Raw genomic sequence first — 27,657 nt, 5'->3', positions numbered from 1 at the left:
GAGCCCAACGTGTGACTCAATCCCGGGACTCCAGGATCACGCCCTGGGCTGAAGGCAGGCGCTAAACCGCTGAGCCACCCAGGGATCCCTCAAATCTACTTTCTCATGTGATTCCAAGTGACTGGAAAAGTGGAGGTCTAGAAGGCATTCAACTCTCTGAAATCTTTGGAGTGTAGCCATGTTTCCAGGAAACTCTTTGTGTGTAAAACAGGGATGGACAAAAGTTTAAATGGTGCTCAAAAACCCACTCCCTGCTGCGGAAGAACGGCTGGTCCACCCATAGATCTAATGATAGTAACCAGGGGCTCCCTTCAACAGTATAATGGCAGAGTTACAAGCTGTAGCCCATCCTTTTTACAAGTACTCAAGCTGTTTTATCTATAAAATGAAGGTGAGTAAAAGGGTACACACATATTTCTTGAGGATGAAAATTCATGTCTTACATAATGAGGAGGTCTGGTGTGCTATTTAAAAATCATATGGGAGTGCCTAGGTGGTTCAGTCAGTTAAGCATCTGACTCTTGGTTTTGGCTCAAGTCATGATCTCAGGATTGTGAGATGGAGTCCTCTATTGGGCTCTGCACTCAGTGTGGAGTTGGCTTGCAATTCTTTCCCTCTCCCTCCCCTCTGCCCATTCCCCATCTCTCTCTCTCAAATAAGTAAGTAAGTAAGTAAATAAGTAAATAAATAAATAAATAAATTTATTTTTAAAAAATCATCTGAGTTCTAGCATTGGAAAGGAAATTGTTCTACCTGAGAGAACACCATTTTTTACTTTTTTTTTTTTTTTGCCTCTCCCCATTCATGGCAGATAGCCTTGAACTTTGAAACTAAAACCACAGTGCTTTGTTCTAGCATGGAAAGTAGCTTGGCACTTCTCTGTGTTGAAATCTCCCCAGTTTGAGATGGCGAAAACATCTTCCAGGTAGTTTTCCTATCTTCATCCACAGCTTCATGCCAGTGGTCACCTTTATAATATCAAATGAAGCTATGCTTATTGAATGGCTGGCTGGCCTTTATCAGCTTTGCTCTGATGCTAGAGCAGCAGGCTTTGAGCTCAGGGAGGATTTCCAGGTGGCACTAGAGCAAAGATCCCATAGGGTAAAGTTCTGGCCTGGTTCTCCTTTCAACCAGTAACAGAGGCTGCACTTTGTTGGTGTAATTGTGCAACCTGGTATAAAGTCCACAGGCAGGGAGATGGGGTAGGACTTTAAGCTGGCTCAGCAGTCTGCATCCTCTTAGCTCTGTCGGCTTTCCTTACTTTCTTCTCTGTTGGCCTTCCTCCCAACCCCTACCCCAAAACCTCCTCTCTAATCCCTTCATCCCCATCAGTCTCCATCTTCAGGGATCCCTAATTCAGGGAACTACCTCTTATCAAATATCTTGGCTTGCTTCCAACTGGTAGCAGCAGGCAGCTCTGGCCGTTGCCTACTATCTGAATGATTTTCTTCTCTATCAGTTGTTTGTTTCTCTAATCCATTTGGAATTGTGTGTAGAATCCAAAGGGGGGGGGATCCAAAATCAAACCCAAAAAAGGAGTTTTCCCCTAGTGAGATTCCCCACCCCCCATGGGCTAAAATAGAAATGAAAGGAAACCTGGATTCTACTCTCTTGAAAAATGTGATGAAAAGAGAGCAGAAAGTGGCATCAGCATGCACTGGAGCCCAGGGCAAACCATGCTGTTCCTTAGACATCAGGACATCACTCCAAGTCCTTCATTGTCTACTTAATCAGGATTTATAAAGTCTATTTTTGCCTTTAATACCTGTTATCCTGGTCTTGCTCAAGTGACTCTGAACAGATACCATCTGTGCCACCTCCATAGTCAGCCTCACAACACAAAGCTGCAGACTCCCTGACTCCAGTGTTCTTGCTTTCTAAGATGGGGTCTTAAGAGTGGTGAAGACATAGCACAGGAAAGAAAAGAGAGGCTGGGTGGATTAATTATGTTATAAGGTCACCTTGTGCATACAAAATCAAAATGTGGGATATAAGCAGTAACCTTCCTAGTACTGCATGGACTTTAATAACACAACAAATAGCCTTCTGTTGGCTCAAAGAATGTTCCTTAAAAACTTCCTTCTTTTCTTTTCTTTCAAATATTTTATTTATTTATTCATGAGGGACACAGAGAGGCAGAGACATAGGCAAAGGCAGAAGAAGGCTCCCTGCAGGGACCCCCATGCAGGACTCCATCCTAGGACCCCAGGACCATGACCTGAGCCAAAGGTAGATGCTCAACCACTGAGCCACCAGATGTCCCAAAAACTTCCTTCTTTAAAAATTTTTTTCTCTTCTTACAGGGTTGAACATGTCTATTTTACATTTCTTACCTGATTTTCACAAGGAATGATAGTGGTAGAAGTTTATATATATATATATATAAATATATATATAAGCATATGTATATATGCTTATATATGTATATAAGAAGTTTATATATATATAAATATATATAAGAATATATATATATATGCTTATATATGTATATAAGCAAAAAACTTTATGAATACTTTTTTTTTCAGTGTATGGAATAGAATGAATAGCTGACCTTTGTGGCAATATTCCCAGTTTTGTGATAGTAATTTTGTTGAGTTCCTGAACTTGATGGCAAGTCCTCTTAGTGAGACTGGCATAATACTATGTTCTCTATGGCACCAAGTCACTATGGCTGTACAAGAGCCATTATTACCCAAAGTACCATAATAATGCCCATGCCCTCCTATGACGTTACTGTTTCCTATCTGCTAGGACATTAATTGCCTTCTAACTTGCTCTAAAATTGGTAGGTAGGGCATACAGCCAAGACTAGAGAGAAGAAAGCTGGTAATATATTAAAAGGCTGTGTAAAGGACATACTGATACCTCCTTCTTGTTGGGGAATCTTCACATCTGCATGTTACTTCATTTGTTATGGATGTTAGCTCAGGCTTTTCTTATGTCTTGGCTCCATCTTATCATGGTCAATGTCTGATCTTTCCTTCAACTGAATGATTCAGACATCTCTGAAGTTATTTTGTCTTTTCCACTTTCCTTTTACAGGCTTTTTATGAGTCATTGAATTGAAGGGGAGGTTATTTCTAAATTGGAAGGTGAGGATGAGGGAAGGGGGAGGAAAGTTCTGGAAAATAATTAGGAAAAGACACTTTATTGTTATAGTTATTGGAGGAATAATTTCCGCCTAGTTTGGTGATACGTAGTTTCTTCAAACTTGACTAAAAATATAACCTAGAAAATAGACATTTTTTTCCTGCATACCAAACAGTGCAGTTTTAGACTATTTGTGGCTTGCTCTGCAAAGGACAGAAGAGAGAACAGAAGAGATATGGGACAAAGAGTTAGCAGAAGAACGAAGGGGCAAAGCACAACATTTCTAAAGTCCAGATTTAGATTCTCAGTTCCATAGGAGGTTCCCAACCATAAGGTAATGCTTGTGAGGGAGTACCTCTTTGACTTTTCCCAGTCCGTCCCTGGGTATGTTTCATGGTCCACGGGTTTGTATATTATAGGTAGAGTTGTGAGGAAGGTACATTTAAATCTGACTTAGAGGGGCAGCCCCGGTGGTTCAGTGGTTTGGTGCCACCTTTGGTCCAGGGTATGATCCTGAAGACCTGGTATCAAGTCCCACATCAGTCTCCCTGCATGGAGCCTGCTTCTTCCTCTGCCTGTGTCTCTGCCCCTCTCTCTCTCTCTGAATAAATAAATAATAAAAATAAAAAATAAAAAAATAAAAGCCAAATACAGACACATTAAAAAAAATAAATGTGACTTAGAAATTTAAAGACAAATCAGGCCAGCGTTTTGTTGTTTAAGAACAGGAAAAGTGGGTGGAAATGAAAAAGAAAACCAAAATCTAACGATGGATGTATTTCTAGGAGCGCAAGAGTTTTTATAGCTACACCAGATTTCTCAAAAATGCATACTGTGACTTGTACCCAAATAAATAAAAAATGCAATCATTTATTCTTGTGCATTGTGCCAATGTAAGAAAAGGGCTGCAATTCATTCAATGGTCCTAATTTAGATTGCTAGGAAGAGGAGAGGTTGGGAGAAAAAAAAAAAAAAAAAAGACAAGCTTTTCAAGTATCTGACACACATCTAGTAGGGCTATTTAAGAACTGCTGAACATAAAAATCAAGTTGGGAGAAGGTGGGGGTAACCAAATTCTCATTTCCAGAGCATCACAAGGCTAAATGCGGCTGGTTTAGTTCAAACTTGCTGATGGCTGCTTGGGTCACTTGGCAGGAGCCAGCCAGGGGTGAGTCTGGAAGCTAGAGAACGCTCAACATGCCACTTCAGTTTATTAACGACGTTACAATTGCCACAGAAGTGTCTGATTCCTGCTAAATAAATGTTCGTGCTTTGCCCTTTAGCATGGAGACTTCTGGAAAGAACTTCAAGGAAACTGGGTGCAAATTGGGACTTTGAGAAGAGATTTTTATCTGTACAAGTGCTTTTCTCCAAGGAGTTGGAAAACACTCCTTAAATACAATCTCTGATGCTGGTATTTTCTAAGTACTACCCTATAAACTAGCAGGGATCAATTTCTCCTTACAGGGAGGGAACTGGAGAAAGGGATGGGTACATAGAGTGAACTCTACAACAAAGAGTTAACCCTTCCCGGGTAACCTCGGCCGTGAGCGTCTGCCCCTTCCTTGCTTTCTACTGCGCAACCAAACTGTACCCGAGCTTGAACCAACCAAAGCCATCGCATCCCTTGCCAGTTGACTTAACAGACACTTTTGGCAGCCTATCATGACTTCGAACTGCCCAGCCATCAGCCAATAACAACTAAACCTTGGTACTGGGCGCTCCGGGTCCGGACGGGGGCTAATACCGGGTTCAGGAAAAGGGGCGGTGAGGAAGCTATGACGGACAGCTGGAAAGAGCCAATCAGAGCAGAAAGCCGCCGCCCCGCTATCCAATGGAGAGACAGAAAGTATGAAACGGGGCGGGCCTGTTGTCATGGGGGAGGTGGTGGCGCTTGGTGGCTACTGGCGGCCGAGGTAGAGGCAGTGGCGCTGGAGTTGGTTGGGGGGCAGCGGCAGGTGAGTGCCGGTAACGCGGGCCTGAGGTCTGGGTGGGGGCCGTCTCGGGCCGGAAACTCCAGTTCGGCGCTCCCGAGGCGGAGGCCGAGAGGAAGGGGGCCTGCACTGTGGGCCGGGTCGGGCCGGGGCCAGGGCGGCGGCGGCGAGTTCGCGCTGACTGGGCTGGTGGGAGAATGGCCCGGTTCCCGGCGGCGGAGTTCGCGTTGGCAAGATAGGCTGGGGCCGGACCCAAGCGGTTCTGGCCGGCAGGTCCCTCGGGACGTCCCGCTGCTTGGGTCTGGGGCACTGACCGGCGGCCGCTGTGGGAGCGGTAAGCCCCTTGGGAGACGGGAGCGGACGGGGTCCCGGGGGGGAGGGGCGGGGGGCGACCCGGGGTGACCGGCCACGACCTGGTCCGAAGACCGGGTGAGCCCGGGAATGCACACTCAGGGCAGCTTGGGTGCCAGGGAGCAGAGAAACCCGGGAAACCCAAGAGCGGCCCGAGCGGAGAGAGCTGGGGGGCCGGGAAACTGGGAGTGGCCCGGGTCCGAGGGAGAAGGGAGTCAGACCGAGGGCGGCCGGGGTTCGGGAGGACCCTGAGGGACGAGTGCGAGCGGGGGCGTCGACGAGAGGCGAGAGGCCGGGGGTGGGGGTGGGGGTGGGGCCGGGGACCCTCCTGAGAGAGGCGGCCGTCCGAGGTGGAGGGCTCCGGGTTTCTGGAGGGTGGGACCTGTGGAGACCTTGGACAGCTGGAGTGGAGCGGAGCGCCCTGCCCCCACCGCTGGGCTGGGCTGGGCGACCCGAGACTGGAACCGGGAGCTCCTGGGTCCGAGGACCCGCGCGCCACCGGGGAGCCTCGAGGAGTAGGTCGGATTGGAGACTAGGGTGAGGGGTCTGCCGGGGAGTGGAAGTTGTCTCAGTTGGAGAGGAGTCAAGCAAAATGACACAGGGGTGGGCGGGGAGAAGCAGTTTCCTCGTAGGAAGCGCGTAGTAGATATAGGGCGTAGTAGGAGGGAGTGAGAAAGTTGTTCAGGGTGAGAGTGGTGGTCTCGTGGGGACCGGCCGGAGCAGCGGCTACGAGAAACTAACAGTGTGGCCGTTAGTGTGTTCTCAGGACTGCAGAAATAGAAGGCACCTCGCCTTCATAAAACTAAGATGTGAGAGAAAAAGCTCCCAAAAGTTGGGTTAAGTAACTTCTTGCATTCCAGTGCTTTAGGGAAAATTTTTTTTTTTTTTTTTTTTAGGATGACACCAATGATATTAGAAAATGAGGACATTGACAGGATGGAGAGTTTGAAAGAGAAAGGGGGGATAAGTAGCTCAAACTAAGGGAATAGGCAGGACAGGGGACTTGATCAAAAAGATGGACGTCATGAAAGGATGGACGTACCCTGGCCAAATTAGAAACTTGAATTCTGGTTCCGCCACTTAGCTTGGACAATTTAACCTCTCTGTACAAGTTTCCTCCTCTGTGTAATAGGTATAATAATAGTCCCTATTTCGTAGGGTTGTTTTTTTTCCACGTGTGTTAATATTTGTAGAACTTTTAGGATAGCGATTGGCACAGAGTGAGCACTGTGCTTACTGACTGCATTGTTAAATAGAGAGCATAAAGACCTGGGTTCTTTTATGCCGTGGTTCTCAAACTTCAGCTTGCACCACAATCACCTGGAGGGCTTGGTAAACTACAGACTGCTGGCGGCATCCAGAGTTTCTGATTCAGTAAGTCTGGGGTGGATCCTGAGAATTTGTATTTATCTCAGGTGATGCTTATGTTGGTCAGAGGCTCACACTTTAAAAACCACTTGCTTCAATGAAAACAATAATAACGTAGCAATCTTAAAATATCTGTCTACCCTGCTAGAGACAAGTAGAGGCACATTGCAAAAATGATCCGAATATAAGGGATACCCATACCCACTGTGAAGCCTATGTTTTTCAGATTGTGGATCGTGATTTTTTCGTAATTTATAAAATCAATTTACTGGGTTACTGCCACATTGAAAATAGGATGAAATAGAATGGAATTGCACTTGGTAAGGAAAAGCATTGTTTGGGAAATGTTTCTCATAAGTGTGTGTACTAGATCACTATGTAAAATGTATTTCTTACAGTCAGAAGAATTTGAAAAACTGTTTTAAGCCAGGCAGTGCAACAGAAATAATCCTTCAGTAAGGGTTTCTAGGACTGGCTTTATTATTTATATCTTTATTTTTCTTCTGGTAATTTGGTGGTGATACGTTCTATTAAATTTCTTGAGCTTCTGATTTGGTTTCTCATGTTTGCCTTATCACATATTGTGTTGTGCCTCTTTTTAGATATTGAGAATCTTTGGTATGAGGACTTAAGGAAATCTGAGGCAGAGGGGATGAAATTGAGTGGTGTTTCTCAGATGTGGTACACTTTTGTTTCACTTGTGCCCTCTTGTTTACCCTTTCTGTAAGGCACTGTCTGTAAAAAATACCCCTAAGTATACTAGACATGTTGTCTGTAAACAACTAATGCTGAAATGGACTGGTTTGAGAACAGTTCATGTATAGAAAATAAGCAGAAGCCGAATAAGACACATTTCAAAGGAGAAAAGCAGAGGAGTGTTTTTTTTTTTTTTTTTTTTAAAGAGAGTGAAAGTTATTTAAAGCTTCTCCTGGCCTTACACTAATAGAAAACATATCAAAGCATTTTTAAGGGAATCAGATATACTTGTGTATTTTAGATTTCTAGGTTTTTGAAGAGAAGACAGTGATAATAATCCACAGTAAAGTGCACCTGGGATAGAGGGTTAACTACAAAGTAAATAGTTTATTAAGCAGGAGCTTTTGTTTTGGTGATTTTCTCCCTTGAGAATGAGCTGGATGTGGCATACATTATAAATTTAACTTAAGGGACTTAAATGTAATCTACAGTACCTTTTTAAAATTATGTTAAGAATATATATGTATTTTCTGTGTTGTTCTTGGTTTGATTTTTCCTCTGTAAAAATCTAGATGGTTTGTATTTAGGAAGAGTTGATTTAGATTAGTTTTTGTAGATATAAGAGCAGAGAAAGCAATACTGAAAACTGAGAGATTCTTGCAGTACTCTTTAAAATCTTTAATCCAGGGGATTTATGTAACCCTTTCATTAATGTTTTATGCAATTATGAACAAAGTCTTGGTGTAGCTTTGCATTAGGATTTTTACATAATTTCTTATCTCAGAAATAATTTTTCTCAGACTTTTATATTTCACTAAATTATTTTTGCTCGGAAGACTACAAAATATAGAATCATCATATATTTGAATTGAAAACATAAGCAATCTTTTCACAAAATAAATTTACTGATTTTTGTGACAAAGGTTCCAAGGATGAAAGCTTTTAAATTCCTTGCATTTTGTTAAATGGAGTATCCCTACCACCAAAATGGTTGTTCTGTAAGTCTCTGTGCATTTGGTAGGCACATTTGTAGAGGTCATTCAATTCTTTACTAACTGATGGAGGAATGTAAAATCTTAATAATTGAGCGTGGGAATAATATGAATGTTCATTCCTTGTAATTATGAACGTTGACCGGTTTGAGTACTTGCTTAATAAATGGACTTTATTCAAGTGACTTTATTATTCACCGATAATTTAATCACACTCAACTATGAATAGCTCTGATTGCTCAACTTATTTTACAGTGAGATTCGTTAATCTGTAGTTGAATAAGTGGTGGTTTTTAAGTCTCAAAGAAACTGTATGTTCCTGACTGGACAATTTAGTGAGACTTAATTTCATATATCAAAGAAAACTCAAGTAAATGATTTTAAAAAGTAGAAGTTCAATTAACACTAGTTAATTAAATTTATTTTCTATTACAGTAGCGTTTTATCCTCTTTTATAAATAGCTTCTGATCTGCTTTCTCTGCTTCTAGCCTTTACCCATAGAGTAAATCCTAGTGGAAATGTTGGTCTCTGAAAATCTAATTTTGTAAAGGTACAGAAACCTATGTCTGGTTTTCAGTTTGTTGAGAGAACAACTTTTATCCGAAAAGGCCTCTTGGTAAACTTAACACCTTAATAAAAAGTTCTTTATTTAATATAGTACTTCAGAACCTGCATTTTATTTTGGGCTTGCCAAAACATCTATTTATTGTATTTGATAGCTTTTGATTTCCACAGAATGGTTCTTGAATTCTCCTAATTTCTAAACTCTGATACATGTTTCTTTGATAGGGCTAAGGAGGAAGGAAACAGCTGTACTCTTTAAATATTAAGAAATAATTTCTCTATCTTTTTTTTTCTTACATTAAAATAAATACGTTTATTTGCCAAGAAAATTTGTTTCAGTAATATAACCTATTGGAAATTTCGTTATTAAAGTTAGAAATACTCTATAAAGCCTTACGATGTTTATGTGAGACACAGGTTCTGATAAGTAGGATGTCCTTATGATGCTGCAATATATTTTTGAAAATATAAAATATACACTTGGAAATCTTGGGGCAAAAGGAGGATTGAAACTAAGGGAGAATGAGGAGAATACTGACATGTGTTTGAGGAGGAGTTTGGAGGAACTGTAGGAAGTAAGTCTAGAGTAGTGAGCCACTCTTGGCAGTTTTCCTAGAGTGACATATGTAAAGGAGGATGATCCTATTTGCAGCATTCTCCCATGGACATATTTTTTGTACTGTGCAGTTTCCACTGCTTGCCATAACTCTTCCTTTGTTATCTTCCACTTGGAAAAGCAGGTCAGAATGCAAATGAGTGAATAGACTGAGAATTGCTAGTCCTAGAGGATGGGAGCCTGGGCAGGACCATGTGGAATTAGAAGGCTGGGCACTTGTCTCTGCTTCTGCAGTTCTTGGGAATAGGTTTCTAGCAATCGTAACTAGGCCAAACCATACCACTTGTCCTTCCCAGTGGAGTCTGGAATTAAGCAGTGGGAAGAGACCCCTCAGTCCTCTTAAATGGGTTAACTAAGGAGCTGGTGTATTAATTAGTGTTCGGTGATTTCCCCTTCTCTTACCACCAGATCTATTTCTCCTCACTTGCTTGCTGATTATTTACATTCTTCTTATGTTCTATTAATCAGGGAAAAGTTTTGAGTTCTCTGATTAGGTAGCAGAAATCTTTTTTTTTTTAATTTTTTAAATTATTTATTTATTTATTTATTTATTTATTTATTTATTTATTTATTTATTTATTTATTTATTTATGATAGTCATACAGAGAGAGAGAGAGGCAGAGACACAGGCAGAGGGAGAAGCAGGCTCCATGCACCGGGAGCCCGATGTGGGATTCGATCCCAGGTCTCCAGGATCACGCCCTGGGCCAAAGGCAGGCGCCAAACCGCTGCGCCACCCAGGGATCCCCCAGAAATCTTAATTGTGGTAATTGTGTTTATATTAAGGTGAATATAGTTAATAAGGAAAATGATTATCAGATTATCAGTTCTTTAGAGAGGAAAAGGGATAAAAGTTGTAGAACACTGCTTGGCTCCTGAATAAAAGCAAAGTCAGGGAAGCCAGCAACACAGAAATATAATATTAAGTTGATTTATGAAACTTAAACTTCAATTTTGAATTCTTTACTCTTTTGTCTTATTTTTAATCGCATCTGTTGAAAAACTTGAATCTTTCTTTTAACTCAGCTATATTTTTTACCTTAAGTCACAGTAAATTCTTTTTTTTTTTTCCCCACAGTAAATTCTTAATTATTTACACCTAGATTAGCAGAATTATAACTAGTCCCTAAATTCTTTTGGGTTATGAAGTATAGCTGTGGAACCTGTTAGATAAATATTTCATTAGACTTCTATTATTTTTTCTTTTTAAAGATTTTATTTATTCATTCATGAGAGACACAGAGAGAGAGGCAGAGAAACAGGCAGAGGGAGAAGCAGGCTCCCTGCAGGGAGCCCGACGTGGGACCGGGGTCTCCAGGATCACGCCCTGGGTTGAAGGCAGGCACTAAACTGAGCCACCCAGGGATCCCGATTTCTTTCTTTTTTTTATTTTTTAATTTTTTTAATTTTTTTTAATTTTTATTTACTTATGATAGGCACACAGTGAGAGAGAGAGAGAGGCAGAGACACAGGCAGAGGGAGAAGCAGGCTCCATGCACCAGGAGCCCGACGTGGGATTCGATCCTGGGTCTCCAGGATCGCGCCCTGGGCCAAAGGCAGGCGCTAAACCGCTACGCCACCCAGGGATCCCTCTTTATTTTTTAAATTTTTTTTTTAATTTTTATTTATTTATGATAGTCACAGAGAGAGAGAGAGAGGCAGAGACATAGGCAGAGGGAGAAGCAGGCTCCATGCACCGGGAGCCTGATGTGGGATTCGATCCTGGGTCTCCAGGATCGCGCCCTGGGCCAAAGGCAGGCGCCAAACCGCTGCGCCACCCAGGGATCCCCCTCTTTATTTTTTAAACTAACATTTAAGTATTGAATCTCCTTGGCATTGAGTATCCTTATCAGCAGTTTTCTTTTTTTTTTTTTTTTTTTTTTTAAATTTTATTTATTTATGATAGTCACAGAAAGAGAGAGAGGCAGAGACACAGGCAGAGGGAGAAGCAGGCTCCATGCACCGGGAGCCCGACGTGGGATTCGATCCTGGGTCTCCAGGATCGTGCCCTGGGCCAAAGGCAGGCACCAAACCACTGCGCCACCCAGGGATCCCTATCAGCAGTTTTCAATCTGCTACCTGTGACACTTTGGGGTGGATGTTTTGTACAGTTTATTTGGTCATCAAATATTATCTGTAGACAAAATTATTAAGTTCTAAAAATATGATTATACTTAAAATGTATATATATTTAGAACTTACTACTTTCATACATATAAACATGTATATAATACATATAAATGTTGAGATGAATGAAATTTTTTTTTAAGATTTTATTTATTCATTCATTCAGAGAGAGCGAAGAGAGAGGCAGAGACACACAGGTGGAGGGAGAAGCAGGCTCCATGCAGGAAGCCCGATGTGGGACTCGATCCCGGGTCTCCAGGATCACACCCCAGGCTGCAGGCAGCGCTAAACCGCTGCGCCACCGGGGCTGCCCTGAAATTTTTTATTTTGAAGGCTAGACTGAATTCATAATAGCTTTGATTGTGTTGACCATTTGCTTTGTTGGTGGATGTTGAATATTCAGCTATTATCGTATGGGGATTAGTTACTGTTTTGACTTTTTTTAAAAATTTAATTTTTTTTCTATTTTGACTTTTAAAAATGTTCATCCTTAGGGATCCCTGGGTGGCGCAGCGGTTTGGCGCCTGCCTTTGGCCCAGGGCGCGATCCTGGAGACCCAGGATCGAATCCCACATCAGGCTCCCGGTGCATGGAGCCTGCTTCTCCCTCTGCCTGTGTCTCTGCCTCTCTCTCTCTCTCTCTGTGACTATCATAAATAAATAAAAATTAAAAAAAAAATTTAAAAATGTTCATCCTTAAAAGTTCTCAGTCTATTTTTTCTACCTTTTCCTTACCCAAATGTGCCATTTCAGAAACTGGTATACTTCTTTTCCCCCCAACATGGCGTATGCATTCTTTTTTTTCTCTCTTTTTTGGGGACAGCTTTATTCAGTTATAATTGACATACAGTGAAATTGAAGATGTTTAAAGTATACAGTTTGATGGGTTTTTACCTATTTATCCACCGCAATCAAGATAAGGAACATACTTAACCATTCTAAAAGTTTCCTTGTGTTTCTTTGTAATCTGTCTCTCCCTTTCTACCCAGAGAGGTAACCACAAATCTGCTGTCATTATAGATTACTTTGCATTTTCTAGAACTTTGTCTAAAGAGAATTGTATGGTATATACTTTTTTTTGATAGGAAGGTCTGGCTTCATTCACTCTACTTGATTTATTTATTTATTTATTTATTTATTTATTAAAGGAAAGTTTGTTTGTTTTTAAGATTTTATTTATTTATTCATGAGACACACAGAGAGAGAGGCAGAGACACAGGCAGAGGGAGAAGCAGGCTCCATGCAGGAGCCCGATGTGGGACTCGATCCCGGATCTCCAGGATCACACCCCAGACTGCAGGCGGCGTTAAACCGCTGCGCCCGGGGCTGCCCCTCTACTTGATTTATTTAAGATTTATCCATGTTATTTTGTGCATCAGGAATTTATTTTTATTTCTGAATAGTATTCCAATATAATTAATTATATTAGAATTTAAAAAATCTATTCTCTCTCTCTTTTTTTTTTTTTTTAAAGATTTTATTTATTTATTCATGAGAGACACGCAGAGAGAGGCAGAGTCACAGGCAGAGAGAGAAGCAGGCTCCCTGCAGGGAGCCTGATATGAGACTGGATCCTCCAACCCAGGATTATGCCCTGAGACAAGGCAGATGCTCAACTGCTGAGCCACCCAGGCATCCCTAAAAGTCTATTCTCTTGTTGATAGACATTGGATTGTTTCCATTTTTTGGCTCTTCAAACAAAGCTGCTATGAACATTTTTTTTTTTGTTTAAGATTTTATTTATTTATTCATGAGAGACAGAGAGTCAGAGATACAGGCAGAGGGAGAAGCCGGCTTCATGCAGGGAGCCCAATGCAGACTTGATCCCCCAACCCAGGATCACGCCCTGAGCCAAAGGCAGACACCAACTGCTCGCTGAGCCACCCACCCAGGAATCCCTGCTATGAACAATTTTGTTTAAATTAAGATTTTATTTATTTATTCATGAGAGGCAGAGAGAGAAGCAGGTTCCATGCAGGGAGCCGGACGTGGGACTTGATCCCGGGACTCCAGGATCACGCCCTAGGTCGAAGGCAGGCATTCAACTGCTGAGCCACCCAGGTGTCCCTGCTATGAACATTCCTGTACAAGTTTTTGTATGGACATGTGTTTCCATTTTTTAATTATTTATTTATTTATTTGAGAGAGAGCATGCACAAGTGGGGCAGGGACAGAGAGAGAGAGGCAGGACAACAACAACCCCCCTGCTCTGAACGGGGAGCCTGTGATGGGGGTTGATCCCAGAACCCTGAGATTGTAACTTGAGCTGAAGACAGACACTTACCGGGCTAAGCCACCCAGGTGCCCTGCATTTTTTTATTTTAATTTTTTTAAAGATTTATTTATTAAGGGATGCCTGGGTGGCTCAGTGGGTGAGCATCTGCCTTCAGCTCAGGGCATGATCCCAGGATCCTGGGATCAAGTCCTGCATCAGGCTCTCTGCAGGGAGCCTACTCCCTCTGCTTATGTCTCTGCCACTCTGCGTCACTCTTATGAATAAATAAAATCTTTAAAAAACAAGATTTATGTATCAGTTAGAGAGTGCCCACACTTGAAGACATAGAGGGTGAGAACCTTGAAGCAGTCAGACTCCCCACTGGGGATGGAGCCCAATTGGGCTCTATCCCATGACATATGAGATCATGACCTGAATGGAAACCAAGGGTCGGTGGCCCAACTGACTTAGCCACCAGGGGCTCCTTCATATATTTGGTATATATCAAGTAGTACTAGAATTGCTGGGTCATATGGTAACTCATTTTTCCAAGGCAGCCATGAATACCATTTTGTATTTCCACCAGGAGGTGGGAATAAGTATTCCAGTTTCTGCACATCTTCACCAACACTTGTTATTACTTTTGTTTTTTTATTATAGCTATCCTAGTGGATGTGAAGTGATAACTCATTGTGGTATTGTTTTGAATTTCCCTGATGGCAGTGATGAGAATTTTTTCATGGATTTATCAGCTATTTGTTTATCTTCTTTGGAGTAATGTTTTTTTGAATCCCTTGCCCATTTAAAAAATGGATTTATTTGCCTTTTATTATTGAGTTTGAGTTGTGAAACATATACATTCTGGATACAAGTCCCTTATCAGATACTAGATTTGCAAATATTTTCTTTCTTTTTTGAAAATTTATTTTTTTAAATCTCTACACCCAGCATAGAGCTCTAACTCATGACCCCAAGATCAAGAGTCACATGCTCTCTTCCAACTGAGCCAGCCAGACACCTCTATTACAAAAGTTTAATAAAATATTCTGCTTTGTTGCTAATTCTTCCAAGTAGCAGGTTTTTGGCCTTTTGGTGTAGTGCGGCATTTGGGATCATGGTGCCAAGGGAAGCATTTTAGAGTTGCAAGAATGGATTATAGGGCAGCCCAGGTGGCTCAGCGGTTTAGTGCTGCCTTTAGCCCAGGGCGGGATCCTGGAGACCCGGGATCGAGTCCCATGTTAGGCTCCCCACATGGAGCCTGCTTCTCCCTCTGCCTGTGTCTCTGCTGCGCTCTCTCTCTTTCTCATTAATAAATAAATAAATAAATCTTTAAAAAAAAAGAATGGATTATAAAAATCCACTGATATAAATATATGCTTATAATTTCATCCTTATATTATTATCTACTTGAACATTAAGTGAAGTTCAGGTGTCATTTTTTCTGCTTACTGTGCAGCTTTGCATCCATAGTTCTATAGAAGCTTCAGTACTGAACCTTTTTTTTTTTTTAATTTTTTATTTATTTATGATAGTCACACAGAGAGAGAGAGAGAGAGAGAGAGAGAGAGGCAGAGACACAGGCAGAGGGAGAAGCAGGCTCCATGCACCGGGAGCCCGACACGGAATTCGATCCCGGGTCTCCAGGATCGCGCCCTGGGCCAAAGGCAGGGGCCAAACCGCTGCGCCATCCAGGGATCCCAGTACTGAACCTTTAATGGAAATCAGGGTCAGAGTTTTAAACATCTTACTTAAGGGAAGAATAGTCTATCATACCCTTTCTTTTTTCTCCTCTTTGCTCCCCACTCTCTCCCAGTCTCCGCCTTTATTTTATTTTATTTTATTTTATTTTATTTTTTTTCTCAAGATTTATTTGCGAGAGTAAGAGAGCATGCACAGGCATGTGTGCTTATGTCAGCAGGGGGAGGGGCAGAGTTGAGAGAATCTCTAGTAGACTCTTTGCTGAGTGAGGTCGGACACCTGGGGCTGGATCCTAGGACCCTGAAATCAGGGCCTGAACTGAAACCAAGAATCAGACTGAGCCACCCAGGCACCCCTCCCCTCTTTAACTCACCTACCCTAGTACCTTTTTTTTTTTTTTCCTAAGATTTTATTTATTTATTCATGAGAGACATAGAGAGAGGTAGAGACATAGGGAGAGGGAGAAGCAGGCCCCACGCAGGAAGGCAGACGCTCAACTGCTGAGCCACCCAGGTGTCCCTATTTGCCCATTTTTAAAGCCAGAGATTGTCAAATTATTGTTGAAAACAGCTCTTACAGGAAGTCAAAGTGTTGTATTCAGATGAAAATAGATGAGAAAGTAAGAAAAGGGGGAAAACTGTCTTATTGCCTTAAGCAATAAAAATGATTTCTAAAATACATGAATTAATGCATATGTGAATTTATTTCTTCAACAAATATATTTTTTAGCTGTGGATGCCACTGAGCCACCCAGGTGCCTCTAAATCTTTATTTAAAAAAATTTTTTTTGCCTCTAAATCTTTAAAAAAACATCTAACTCTAAATTGAGCTCTTTTTTTCCCTATGTTTTAATATGCATTACTTTTTTTCTTTTTGGATATCTTGAGAACAAGGGAAAGTATACATCTTTTACATGGTATTCGAATTTTGTGTGTCTAAACTCTGTAGAGTTTTGCACTTTTAGAATATGAGGGCAGTACTTTGCCAAGTAAGAAGTAATTTCCTGAGAAATCAGGTTGCTGGCTTGACTTCTTGCTGTGCCTTTCCCTTCTTTTTCATTGCTTTGTAGAAGAGCTGAGCTTAGTCCTGTGGAAAATAGCTAAATCACCTAATTATTTTCCCTAGATCAGAGTAAACATGATTGGTATATACTTGCCCTGTATTGAATTCTATAACTTTTTCTTGTTATAGTTAAGATACCTTGACTTCATTTGATAACTTTGACTTCATTTGATAAGTTGGCTGTTCATATCTGAAATAATACTAATGGTGTGTTCCTTCAATGAATGTTCTTATTCTTTTGGTCTTTTTTCCCCCCTCTCTAGTATACCTAGTTAATTTGGGGTATCCCTGTGCTTTTACAAGAAAGCCCAGACACTGAAATATAGTCATAGTTTCTATGATATTGACCCTTCATTATTATTTTTTTAAAGATTTTATTTATTTTAATAGAGTATGTGCGTGTGCAAGTGGGGCAGGGAGGGGCATAGGGAGAGAAAATCTCAAGCAGATTCCACTCTGAGGGTGCAGCCGTCTGAGGGGCTCAAGGCAGGGCTCGATCCCACCACCCAGATCATGATCAGAGCTGAAATTAATAAGAGTCGGGCACTCAACTAACTGAGCCACCCAGGTCCCTGACCCTTCATTATTATTATTTTTTCCTTCATTACTTTTTTTAAATAACATTAACATTTATTTTCTCTATTTTTTCCTTATGCAGATTTTTCTGTATACATAATTTTGGAACCTGCTGTTTAAAAAATATTTTATTTATTTATTCATGAGAGACATACAGAGAGAGGCAGAGACATAGGCAGAGGGAGAAGCAGGCTCCCTGCAAGGAGCCTGATGTGGGACTCGATCTCGGACCCTGGGAACATGCCCTGAGTGGAAGTCATATGCTCAACCTGAGCCACCCAGGTGTCCCGGGACCAATTTTTTTTTAAAGGAATTAAAAAAAATTTTTTTTAAATTTTTCTTATTTATTCATAGAGACAGAGAGAGGCAGAGACACAGGCAGAGGGAGAAGCAGGCTCCACGCAGGGAGCCCGATGTGGGACTCGATCCCGGGTCTCCAGGATCACGCCCTGGGCTGCAGGCAGCGCTAAACTGCTGAGCCACCGGGGCTGCCGAAAGGAATATTTCTTTATTCCTTTTTTTCTTAAGGAATTTATTCCTTTATTCCCACCCCCCTCAATGTGAGGCTTGAACCCATGACCCTGAGACCAAGACCTAAATTGAGACCAACGGTCAGTCGCTTAGCTGACTGAGCTACCTAGGCCCCCCTGGAACCTGCTTTATTTTAACATGCATTTTAATATCATTGTAATTATTTGAAAACAGTTTAAAATAGCTGAGGAATATTCCATTTATGCAATTTCCATAGTTTTTACATTCAGATTACTAATTTCCAATTATTATAAACAAAATTTTTTTTTTAAACAAAATTTCATTGAATGTTGCTAAACACAGATCTTTATCCACTTTTTTTTTTTTTAAAGATTTTATTTATTCATGAAAGACACAGAGAGAGGCAGAGACACAGGCAGAGGGAGAAGCAGGTTCCATGCAGGGAGCCTGATGTGGGACTCTCTCCTGGGACTTTAGGATCATGCCCTGGGCCAAAGGCAGGCACTCAGCCTCTGAGCCACCTAGGCATTCCTTTATCCACATTTCTACATTGGTAAGCTAGATTGCTCTAAGTGGAATTATCAAGTCAAGGTATGTTTCTAAGGGTTCTCAAGAGAGCAAAACATTGCATAATTGCTTTCTAGAATGGTACAAATTTACATTCCCATTAGCAACGTATGAGCTTGAGATATATACCCTTGCCAGAGTGTTATCATTTAAAAATATTTGCTAATTTTTTTTTTTTTTTTTAATATTTGCTAATTTGATAGCGAGAAAATAGTAATTGGTTTTTGAAAATTGTATTTTATCACTAGTGGAACATTTTTATTTTAAGATTTTATTTATTCATGAGAGACACAGAGAGAGAGGCAGAGACACAGACAGAAGGAGAAGCAGGCTCCATGCAGGAAGCCTGATGCGGAACTCGATCCCAGGACTCTGGGATCACACCCTGGGCCAAAGGCAGATGCTCAACTGCTGAGCTACCCAGGGGTCCCACTAGTGGAACATTTTAAATATTATGAAACTTTAAGTATTTCCTTTAAGTGAAGTTGTATTCCTGTTCTTGTCCTTTTTTTTTTTTTCTTTTTGAGTGGTCTCAAATTTTTTTTTAAAAGATTTATGTATTTATTCATGAGAGACACAGACTGAGAGAGAGAGAGGCAGAGACATGGGCAGAGGGAGAAGCAGGCTCCTTGCAGGGAGCCTGATGTGAGACTTGATCCGGGATTCAGGATCACGACCTGAGCTGAAGGCAGGCACCCAACCGCTGAGCCACCCAGGCATCCCTGGTCTCAAAAAAAGTTTTTTTTTTTCTGGTGTCAAATTTTTATTTGGATTCTAGGGATGGATAATATTCAAAGCTGTGACTTAATTTGCATAAGTGAGCAGCAAAACATTTAATGTCCTTTTCAATTTTGTTTTGCCCAGGTAATCTGATTTTGTCTGTTCTTGAATTTCATATAAATGGAATATATACTCTTTTTATCTGATTTCTTTTTTTTTTTTTTTTGAGATTTGCGGACTTTATTTTTTTTATTTTTATTTTTTTTTTATTTAAAAAAATTTTTTAAAATTTATTTATGATAGTCACAGAGAGAGAGAGAGAGAGGCAGAGACACAGGCAGAGGGAGAAGCAGGCTCCATGCACTGAGAGCCTGACGTGGGATTCGATCCCGGGTCTCCAGGATCACGCCCTGGGCCAAAGGCAGGCGCCAAACCTCTGCGCCACCCTGGGATCCCTTTATCTGATTTCTTATGTTTAACATATTTTTGAGATTCATTTTGTTTTGTACATTTATTTTTTTGTTAAGGGAGTAGAAAGTTATAGCGATAGTATGCTCATTTAAATACAATGCCATTTAAACAATCACTAGACCACAGTTTAAGTATTCAATGTACCTCAGGTCCAACCTGTATTTCCCTAAGACACTGTTTTCATCAAAGTAGCCATTCTAAGCCAATCTTCTTTTTTATACATGGATAATTTCTGTAGGGAACACTTAGGATGAATATGTCCCAGGAATGCATTAAAAAACATATATATGTACACAAACATTTAAGAGTTTCACTTAATAAAAGTAATATTTAATAAAACCCTGAGATTTATTTGCCCCCCCGCCTTTTAAGATTTTTTATTTTTAAGCAATCTTTACACCCAGCGCGGGGCTCAAACTCACAGTCCCCGAGATCAAGAGTTGCATGCTGTACCAGCTGAGCCAGCCAGATGTCATTTGCCACTTAAAAGCACCAATTAAATTCATCAAAGTTTATGTTGTGGCAAAAAAAAAAAAAAAAGTTGTGGCAAAAAAAAACTCAAGTTACTAAACAAAAAATAAGGTTATTTTCAGAATAAAAATTATTTTCAACTAGGGATTAAAATTATAAAATGAGACAACTTGGAGGAAATGAAAAAATCTCATTTAGCAATAAATTCAAATCATAAGTGTCAGGGATCCCTGGGTGGCACAGCGGTTTGGCACCTGCCTTTGGCCCAGGGCGCCATCCTGGAGACCCAGGATCGAGTCCAACATCGGGCTCCCGGTGCATGGAGCCTGCTTCTCCCTCTGCCTGTGTCTCTGCCTCTCTCCCCCCCCCCCCCGTGACTATCATAAATAAATTAAAAAAATTTTTCAAAAAAAAAATCATAAATGTCGATAACAGATGACTTCCCAGGCCGCACAGTATTTTTATTAATACCACACTTTGTTCTTCCATTCTCCTGTTGATGGACATTTTTTTTTGACATTTGTGTTATTTCCAGTTATTGTCTGTTATGAATAAGGCTCCTATTAACATTCTTGTGCAAGTCTTTTTGTGAACATATGTTTCATTTCTTTTGGTTGAGTACCTAAGAGTGGAATTGTTGCATCACAGGGTAGAGGTATGTTTAGCTTTATAAGAAATTGCAAAATGGTTGTCCACTAGCAGTGTATGAGATCCAGTTGCTGCTTCTCTTTGCCACCACCTGGGATGTTAATTTGATTTTTTTTTTTTTTAGCCAGTCTAATGGGTATAAAATGATATCTTGAATGATTTCTATTTACATTTTTCAGTTGATTAAAGATGTACATTTATTCATTGTTTCTGGTCAAAATATATACAAGGGCAAATTTGCAGATTAATAGTAAATATCTTAAAAGCTTCAGTATGTTTTTTTTTTACTATATATAGGTATATACTTATTTTTTTTTAAACATTTTATTTATTTATTCATGAGAGACAGAGAGAGGCAGAGACGCAGGCAGAGGGAGAAGCAGGCTCCATGCAGGAAGCCCGACGTGGACTCGATCCCGGGACCCCAGGATCACGCCCTGGGCCAAAGGGAGGTGCTCAACCACTGAGCCACCCGGGCATCCCGGTATATACTTATTAATCTGATTTGTAAGCTCAGAGCTTAATTTGTAATTGAAAGACAAATGAAAATCGGAATTTTTTTTTTTTAAGATTTTATTTATTTATTCGTGAGAGACACAGAGAGAGAGGCAGAGACACAGGCAAAGGGAGAAGCAGGCTCCATGCAGGGAGCCTGATGTGGGACTCGATCTCGGGTCCCCAGGATCACACCCCAGGCTGAAGGTGGCGCTAAACCACTGAGCCACCCGGCTGCCTGAAAATTTGAATCTTCTACTTGAAAAAAAAATTTATTTCAAGTAAAAGATTTTTCAGAAGTTCCATATCATAGTGGTAATTCATGGAATTAAGTAAACTTTTATAGTTGATTAATGTTTGTGAGCATTTTGTTAAGTAAATGATTTGTTTATTTATTTTTATTTTTATATATTTTTTTAAATAGTAAATGATTTTTTTAAATCAGACTTGAGGCTGTGTTTTTGTAGAGCAGTTTTTTGAATTTGGCATATTGAATCATTGATTCAGGAACATTAAAATTGCATGATCTGGGATCCCTGGGTGGCGCAGCAGTTTGGTGCCTGCCTTTGGCCCAGGGCGCGATCCTGGAGACCCGGGATCGAATCCCACGTCGGGCTCCCGGTGCATGGAGCCTGCTTCTCCCTCTGCCTGTGTCTCTGCCTCTCTCTCTCTCTCTCTGTATGACTATCATAAATAAATAAAAAATATATTAAAAAAAATTGCATGATCTGGTTAGGAAACTAGCCTGTATTTGAGTCACACCTGAGAACTGATAGTCTGGTAATGGGGTTAGGTGGTAGTAATAATACTGCAGCAGCTAATGCTATATTCCAGGCATTGTTCAAAGTGCTTTACATGCACTAATTCACAAAAACTCCTATGAGAGTAGGTATTGTTACTATCTTTATTATTATCATAATTTTATTTATTTAAAGATTAAAAAAAATTCTTCATTTAAGACAGGATAAGTAGGGGTGAGAGGCAGAAGGAAAGGGAGAAGCAGACTCCTGACTGACTGGGGAGCCCAATGTGGGGCCTGATCTCAGGACCTGGAGATCATAACCTGAGCTGAGGGCATATGCTTAACCATCTGAGCCATCTAGGCACCCCTATTATTATTGTTTTTAAAGATTTTTATTTGAGAGAGAGTACACAAGCACAAGTAGGGGTAGAGAGGGAGAGGGAGAAGCAGGCTCCCCACTGAGCATGGAGCCCCATGTGGGTTTGATTCCAAGACCCTGGGATCATGACCTGAACCCAAGGGAGACACTTAACCGACTGAGCCACCCCATCCTTATTATTATCTTTATTTTCCTGTTGAGAAGTTTGAAGCACAAAGGTTAAGCAATTTTGCCCAAATTCATAGAGCGAATGATGGATTCAAACATAGGTAGTTTGGCTCCAGAGGTCATATTCTTACCCATCATTGCTTAAGTGAATTACATGCAGTCAATTTTGTGTTCTTTATAGAGCATATCCTTGTGTGGTCATAGTTTAAATGGGGATTTCAACTTTGCAAATAGGTTCTCTGCGAGTCTCCTTCACTTCAGTATCAATACTCCTGTCGTATATCCCAGGGGGATGATTTATAGAAGGAAAGTTTTATCAGAATTAACAGATGGTGAACAACCCTAGTAACCTGAGATTGAATGCTTTCCTAGAGAAGATGTCATTTCTGTCTATACCTTAATTGAACCTTGGAATTGGAACAACTACTTTCAGACAGTCTTCAGCTGTGTTTGTTTAACTGGTCTTTGTGAAAATCTCTAAATGTAAATGTTTAACATCCTTTGGAAACAAACTGAGATATGAAGTTAATGGAGCTTGTGCCTGAAAATGGTGGGCCTAGTAACAGCATTCCCTAAATATATGATATTCATTGATATTTATGATGCACAGACACAAGAATCACAGTTCTTTTTTTTTTTTTTTTTTTAAGATTTTATTTATTTATTCATAGAGAGAGAGAGAGACAGGCAGAGGGAGAAGCAGGCTCCATGCAGGGAGCCCAACGTGGGACTCGATCCCACGTCTCCAGGATCAGGCCCTGGGCTGAAGGCGGCGCTAAACCGCTGAGCCACCCGGGCTGCCCAAGAATCACAGTTCTTAAAATTCTTTTCTTCCTGAATCTCCTGCATACTGAAACCATGAAACTCTTCTTTTAGTTTGGATTTAGATAAGATAAATCTTTGAGGGTAGGGCTGGATTTTTTTTTTTAAGATTTTATTTTATTTTATTATTTTTTAGAGATTTTATTTGTTTGTGAGACACACACAGAGAGAGAGAGAGAGAGAGAGAGAGAGAGAGAGAGAGACAGGCAGAAGGAGAAGCAGGCCCCATGCAGGGAACCTGATGCAGGACTCGATCCCAGGTCTCCAGATCACGCCCTGGGCCGAAGGCGGTGCTAAACCGCTGAGCTACCCAGGCTGCCCTAAGATTTTATTTTTAAGCAATTTCTGTACCCATTGTGGGACTCAAACTCACAACCCCGAGATCAAGAGTTGCAGTCTCCACTAACTGATCCAGCTAGATGGCCATAGATTTTTTTGGTCAATTTCCATGAAGGAAGGTTTGAGGATGGAAGGAAATGAAAGTATGTATTGGCTTTTTTATTTTGCCACACTTCTGAGTCTTCTTCCGCTTCTGATTTGGCATTGTTGATATCATGGGTGACTTAAATAAATTGGGGTAGATGGGAAGCATTTTGTGTGTATTGAATGAAAGAATGTAAATTCTTTTTTTTTTTTAATTTTTAAAAGTTTTATTTAAGTAATCTCTACACCCAACTTGGGGCTCGAACTCATAACCCTGAGATCGAGTCACATGCTTTTCTGTCTGAGTCAGCCAGGTGTCCTAAGAATATAAATTTTTAATTTTTATTTATTTATTTTTTAAAGATTTTATTTATTCATTCATGAGAGACAGAGAGAGAGAGAGAGAGAGGCAGAGACACAGGCAGAGGGAGAAGCAGGTTCCATGCAGGGATCCCGATGTGGGACTCGATCCCGGGTCTCTAGGATCAGGCCCTGGGCTGAAGGCGGCGCTAAACCGCTGAGCCACTGACGCTGCCCAAGAATATAAATATTTTTAAAAATATTTTTAAAATTTGTTTATTTGAAAGAGAGAGACAGTGTGTGAGAAAGAGCACTAGTGAGGAGGAGAGGGATTAAGCAGTCTCCGCACGAGCAGAGAGCCCAACATGGGGCTTGATACCAGCACCCCAGGATCATGACCCAAGCCAAAGGCAGATGCTTAACTGAGCCACCCAGGCATCCCTGTAAATTCTTAAATAAAATAATCATGTGTTATTTAATTCCTTTGTGGCCATGCTCTGTGATTTGGTTAAATGTTTTAACTTCTCTGGTCTTTATTTTTCTTTTATGAAGTGATGGTATTGGACTTGATGATCTTTAAAGACGTTTAATACTGAATTATTTAAGTTATTCTGAAATTATAGTAAATAGCATACTGAATATAATTCAGAGTTTTTTAATAATTCAGTTTTTTAAATGTGGAAAATAAGTGTGCCAATGCTGTTTATAGAGCATCATCCATTTGTCACTGATTTTCAGTGAGGATCTTGAGTCATGTGTCCTATTTCTGTTTACATTCAGGTTTGTTTTTATGCTCTGTTTGCCTATCTCAGAGCCACTATTAAACTGTCTTTATTAACTGTATCTTTGTAATAAATTTAGATACCTGGTATAATGAGGTCTCATACTTCAATTTTGTTATTCTTTAAAATTATCTTGGTTATTCTAATCTCTCTGTTAACCTTTAAAATTTTGTGATTTTTGTATATTCTGCTTAGACTTTCTTGGTATTTGGTAATCTATGTATTTTTATTGAATGAATATAATGAACAACAGCCAGTTACCCCTTAAAGGCTTATGAATAGCAGTGTTACAAGTTAATATCAGTAAAATTATGACTTGGGAATATTGCTAAAAAACTTGACTTTTTATTTTGGAAGTATTTCATAACTTTCAAATTTGGGCTGCGTGTAAGGTTAGATATTTTGAATGGTCCTACCCCTGGCCTCCCTGCCTGCCACCTCTTTTCATACTCCCTTTGGCTTATAATTTTGGAAAGAGTTAAGTAGGATTTTTGAAAAATTGTTGTTTAGATAGTTTAAAACCACCTTAATAAAAAATAAATAAATAAAACCACCTTAAAAGTCTTGATAAATTCCACATGAAATTGATGAGACATGCTTTTAATGAGCACTTTTACTTTAAAACTAGTTGTGTATATGACCTTCATCATTTGACATTTAGACCTGTAAAAGAAGTGGTTCATATTTTCATTTTGTAGTGCTAGTGCATAAGGTTGAGTTCTGTAGCACACTTACTGAACATTTTGTTTTCTGTTTCTTAACTTACATCATCAACCATTTCTGTGGAATTCTACAGTTTCTCCATGCTGTAGCTGCTTTGATCTTTTTAACCTCCTATTCTTATATGTCCTTTACTTTTTGCCATTTTTTTCTTTTTATTAAGGCTGTTTGGTCTGCTTTGAATGCTTTTTAAAAAATTTTCTGTTATCCTTCTAAGCCTTTTTTTTTTTTTGAAAGATTTTATTTATTTATTCATGAGAGAGACAGAGAGAGAGAGAGGCAGAGACATAGGCAGAGAGAGAACCAGGCTCCATGCAGGGAGCCCGATGTGGGACTCGATCCTGTGACTCTAGGATCATGCCCTGAGCCGAAGGCAGATGTTCAACCGGTGTCCCACTTCTAAGATAATAGAGCCATCTTCTTATATGAGGGCTTTCTTTCTCTTTTGATCCCATAGCACTTTGGTTTTTTTGTTTGTTTTTGTTTTTTAAAGATTTTATTTATTCATGAGAGACACAGAGAGGCAGAGACAGGAGAAGCAGTCTCCATGCAAGGAGCCTGATGCTGGACTCCATCCCAGGACTCCAGAATCAGGCCTGAGCCAAAGGCAGATGCTCAGCCACTGAGCCACTCAGGTGTCCCTATTTAGAGTTCTTTCTATGAAAATTGTGACACAAGATCTAAACTTATTTTTCCTTAAGACCATTAAATAACTAATATTTATTATTAATACAGTCTTTTAGAAAAGAGTTTGGCAGATTCTCATATACAGTTAAGCACAGACTTACTATAATGATCTAATAGATCTAATAGGTATTTACTCAAGTGAAATGAAAACAAAGTCAAGCAGAAACCTCTATGCTGGAGACAAATTCAAATGTACTGCAGCTGCGAGTTGACAAACCTTCATACAGTAGAATACTATTTCGCAGTCCATGCAGCAAATAGGTGGATAGCAAATGCATTGTGCTAAGTGAAAGAAGCCAGACTCAGAAGGCCACATACTGTGTGATTCCATTTTTTATGATATTTTGGAAAAAGATTAAAAGGACAGAAAACTGACTAGTGGTTGCCAGGGGTGGCATGAGAGAATGTTTTTTTGGGGGGAGGTATTCTTTATTGCCTATATCTATTCTATATTTTGATTGTGGTGGTGGTTACATGACTATATATTTTTTCAAACTCAGAAGTATATACTTAAAGGTGAATTTCAGAGGCAGTTGGGTGGCACAGTCGTTTGATTGACTCTTGGTTTCAGTTCTGATCATGATCTCAGGGTCGTGAGATTGAGTCCCAAGTGGGGTTTGTGTCTAGTGGCAGTGTCTGCTTGAGTTTCTTCCTCTCCCTCTGTTCCTGTCCCTCCCCCATGTGTGCACATATGTGTGAGCTCTCTCTCTCTCTTTTTTTTTTTTGTTTTTTTTTCCTTAAGATTTTATTTATTTATTCATGAGAGACAGAGGGAGAGAGAGGCAGAGACATAGGCAGAGGGAGAAGCAGGCTCCATGCAGGGAGCCCAATGTTGGGACTCGATCCCGGGATCACACTCTGGGCCAAAGGCAGATGCTCAACCACTGAGCCACCCAGGCGTCCCACTTCAATAAAAACTTAAAGAAAAAATAGAAAATAATAAAATTGCACTTTCCTTAAAAAAAAAAAAATATGACAACTAAATCTGCCATTGTAACTGAATGACATTCCATTTTCCACTTTCTGAATGTGTAACTATTTAAATTTTCTGGTGCTTCATCACACCCCTGGGTATTTATAATATAAATCTTCATTCCTTAAGGCAACCAAAAAAACCCTACCACTCTTAAACCTTTCTTACTTTCCTAACAAACCAATAATCATGATAATCTGAAAAGGTTGAAGTGTTTTTTGTTTTTATTTATTTATTTAGTAATGTCTATACACAACATGGGGCTTAACTCATGAGATCAAGAGTTGCACACTCCTGAGTCAGCCAGGGGCCCCAGCAAAAGCTTTTTTTTGTTAATGCAATAAAGTTATCAAAACCTATTTCTAACTGGTAACCTTTGACAACTTCAAAACTAAGCATCCAGTTTCCCTCAGCTAAAGAAAAGTGTCTTTATAACTAAATTTGTTCATTATGTCTAAGCAAAGTTTAAGTGATGCAGGATCTCTCAAATTTAGCCTTCCTATTTATC

General features: G+C 40.2%; 1 protein-coding gene across 13 annotated transcripts in view; it reads left to right on the top strand.

Moving 5' to 3' along the window:
* The first annotated feature begins 4,934 nt into the window (after positions 1-4,934).
* NUMB (NUMB endocytic adaptor protein) overlaps positions 4,935-27,657 on the top strand; it is a 162,616-nt gene continuing 139,893 nt past the window's right edge. For 12 of the 13 annotated variants that reach the window (XM_038545196.1, XM_038545209.1, XM_038545205.1 and 9 more), the window contains exon 1: positions 4,935-5,048. The gene's annotated coding sequence lies outside the window, so the exon portion shown is untranslated. Of the gene's footprint in view, positions 5,049-5,213; positions 5,359-27,657 lie in introns of those variants that run through there. The other variant, XM_038545197.1, reaches the window with a different exon arrangement.

The sequence above is a fragment of the Canis lupus genome, chromosome 8 (assembly GCF_011100685.1).
Source record: "Canis lupus familiaris isolate Mischka breed German Shepherd chromosome 8, alternate assembly UU_Cfam_GSD_1.0, whole genome shotgun sequence".
NCBI lineage: Eukaryota > Metazoa > Chordata > Mammalia > Carnivora > Canidae > Canis > Canis lupus.
The sequence above is the reverse complement of the archived record's forward strand: the minus strand, read 5'-3'. Positions and strand labels throughout refer to the sequence as shown.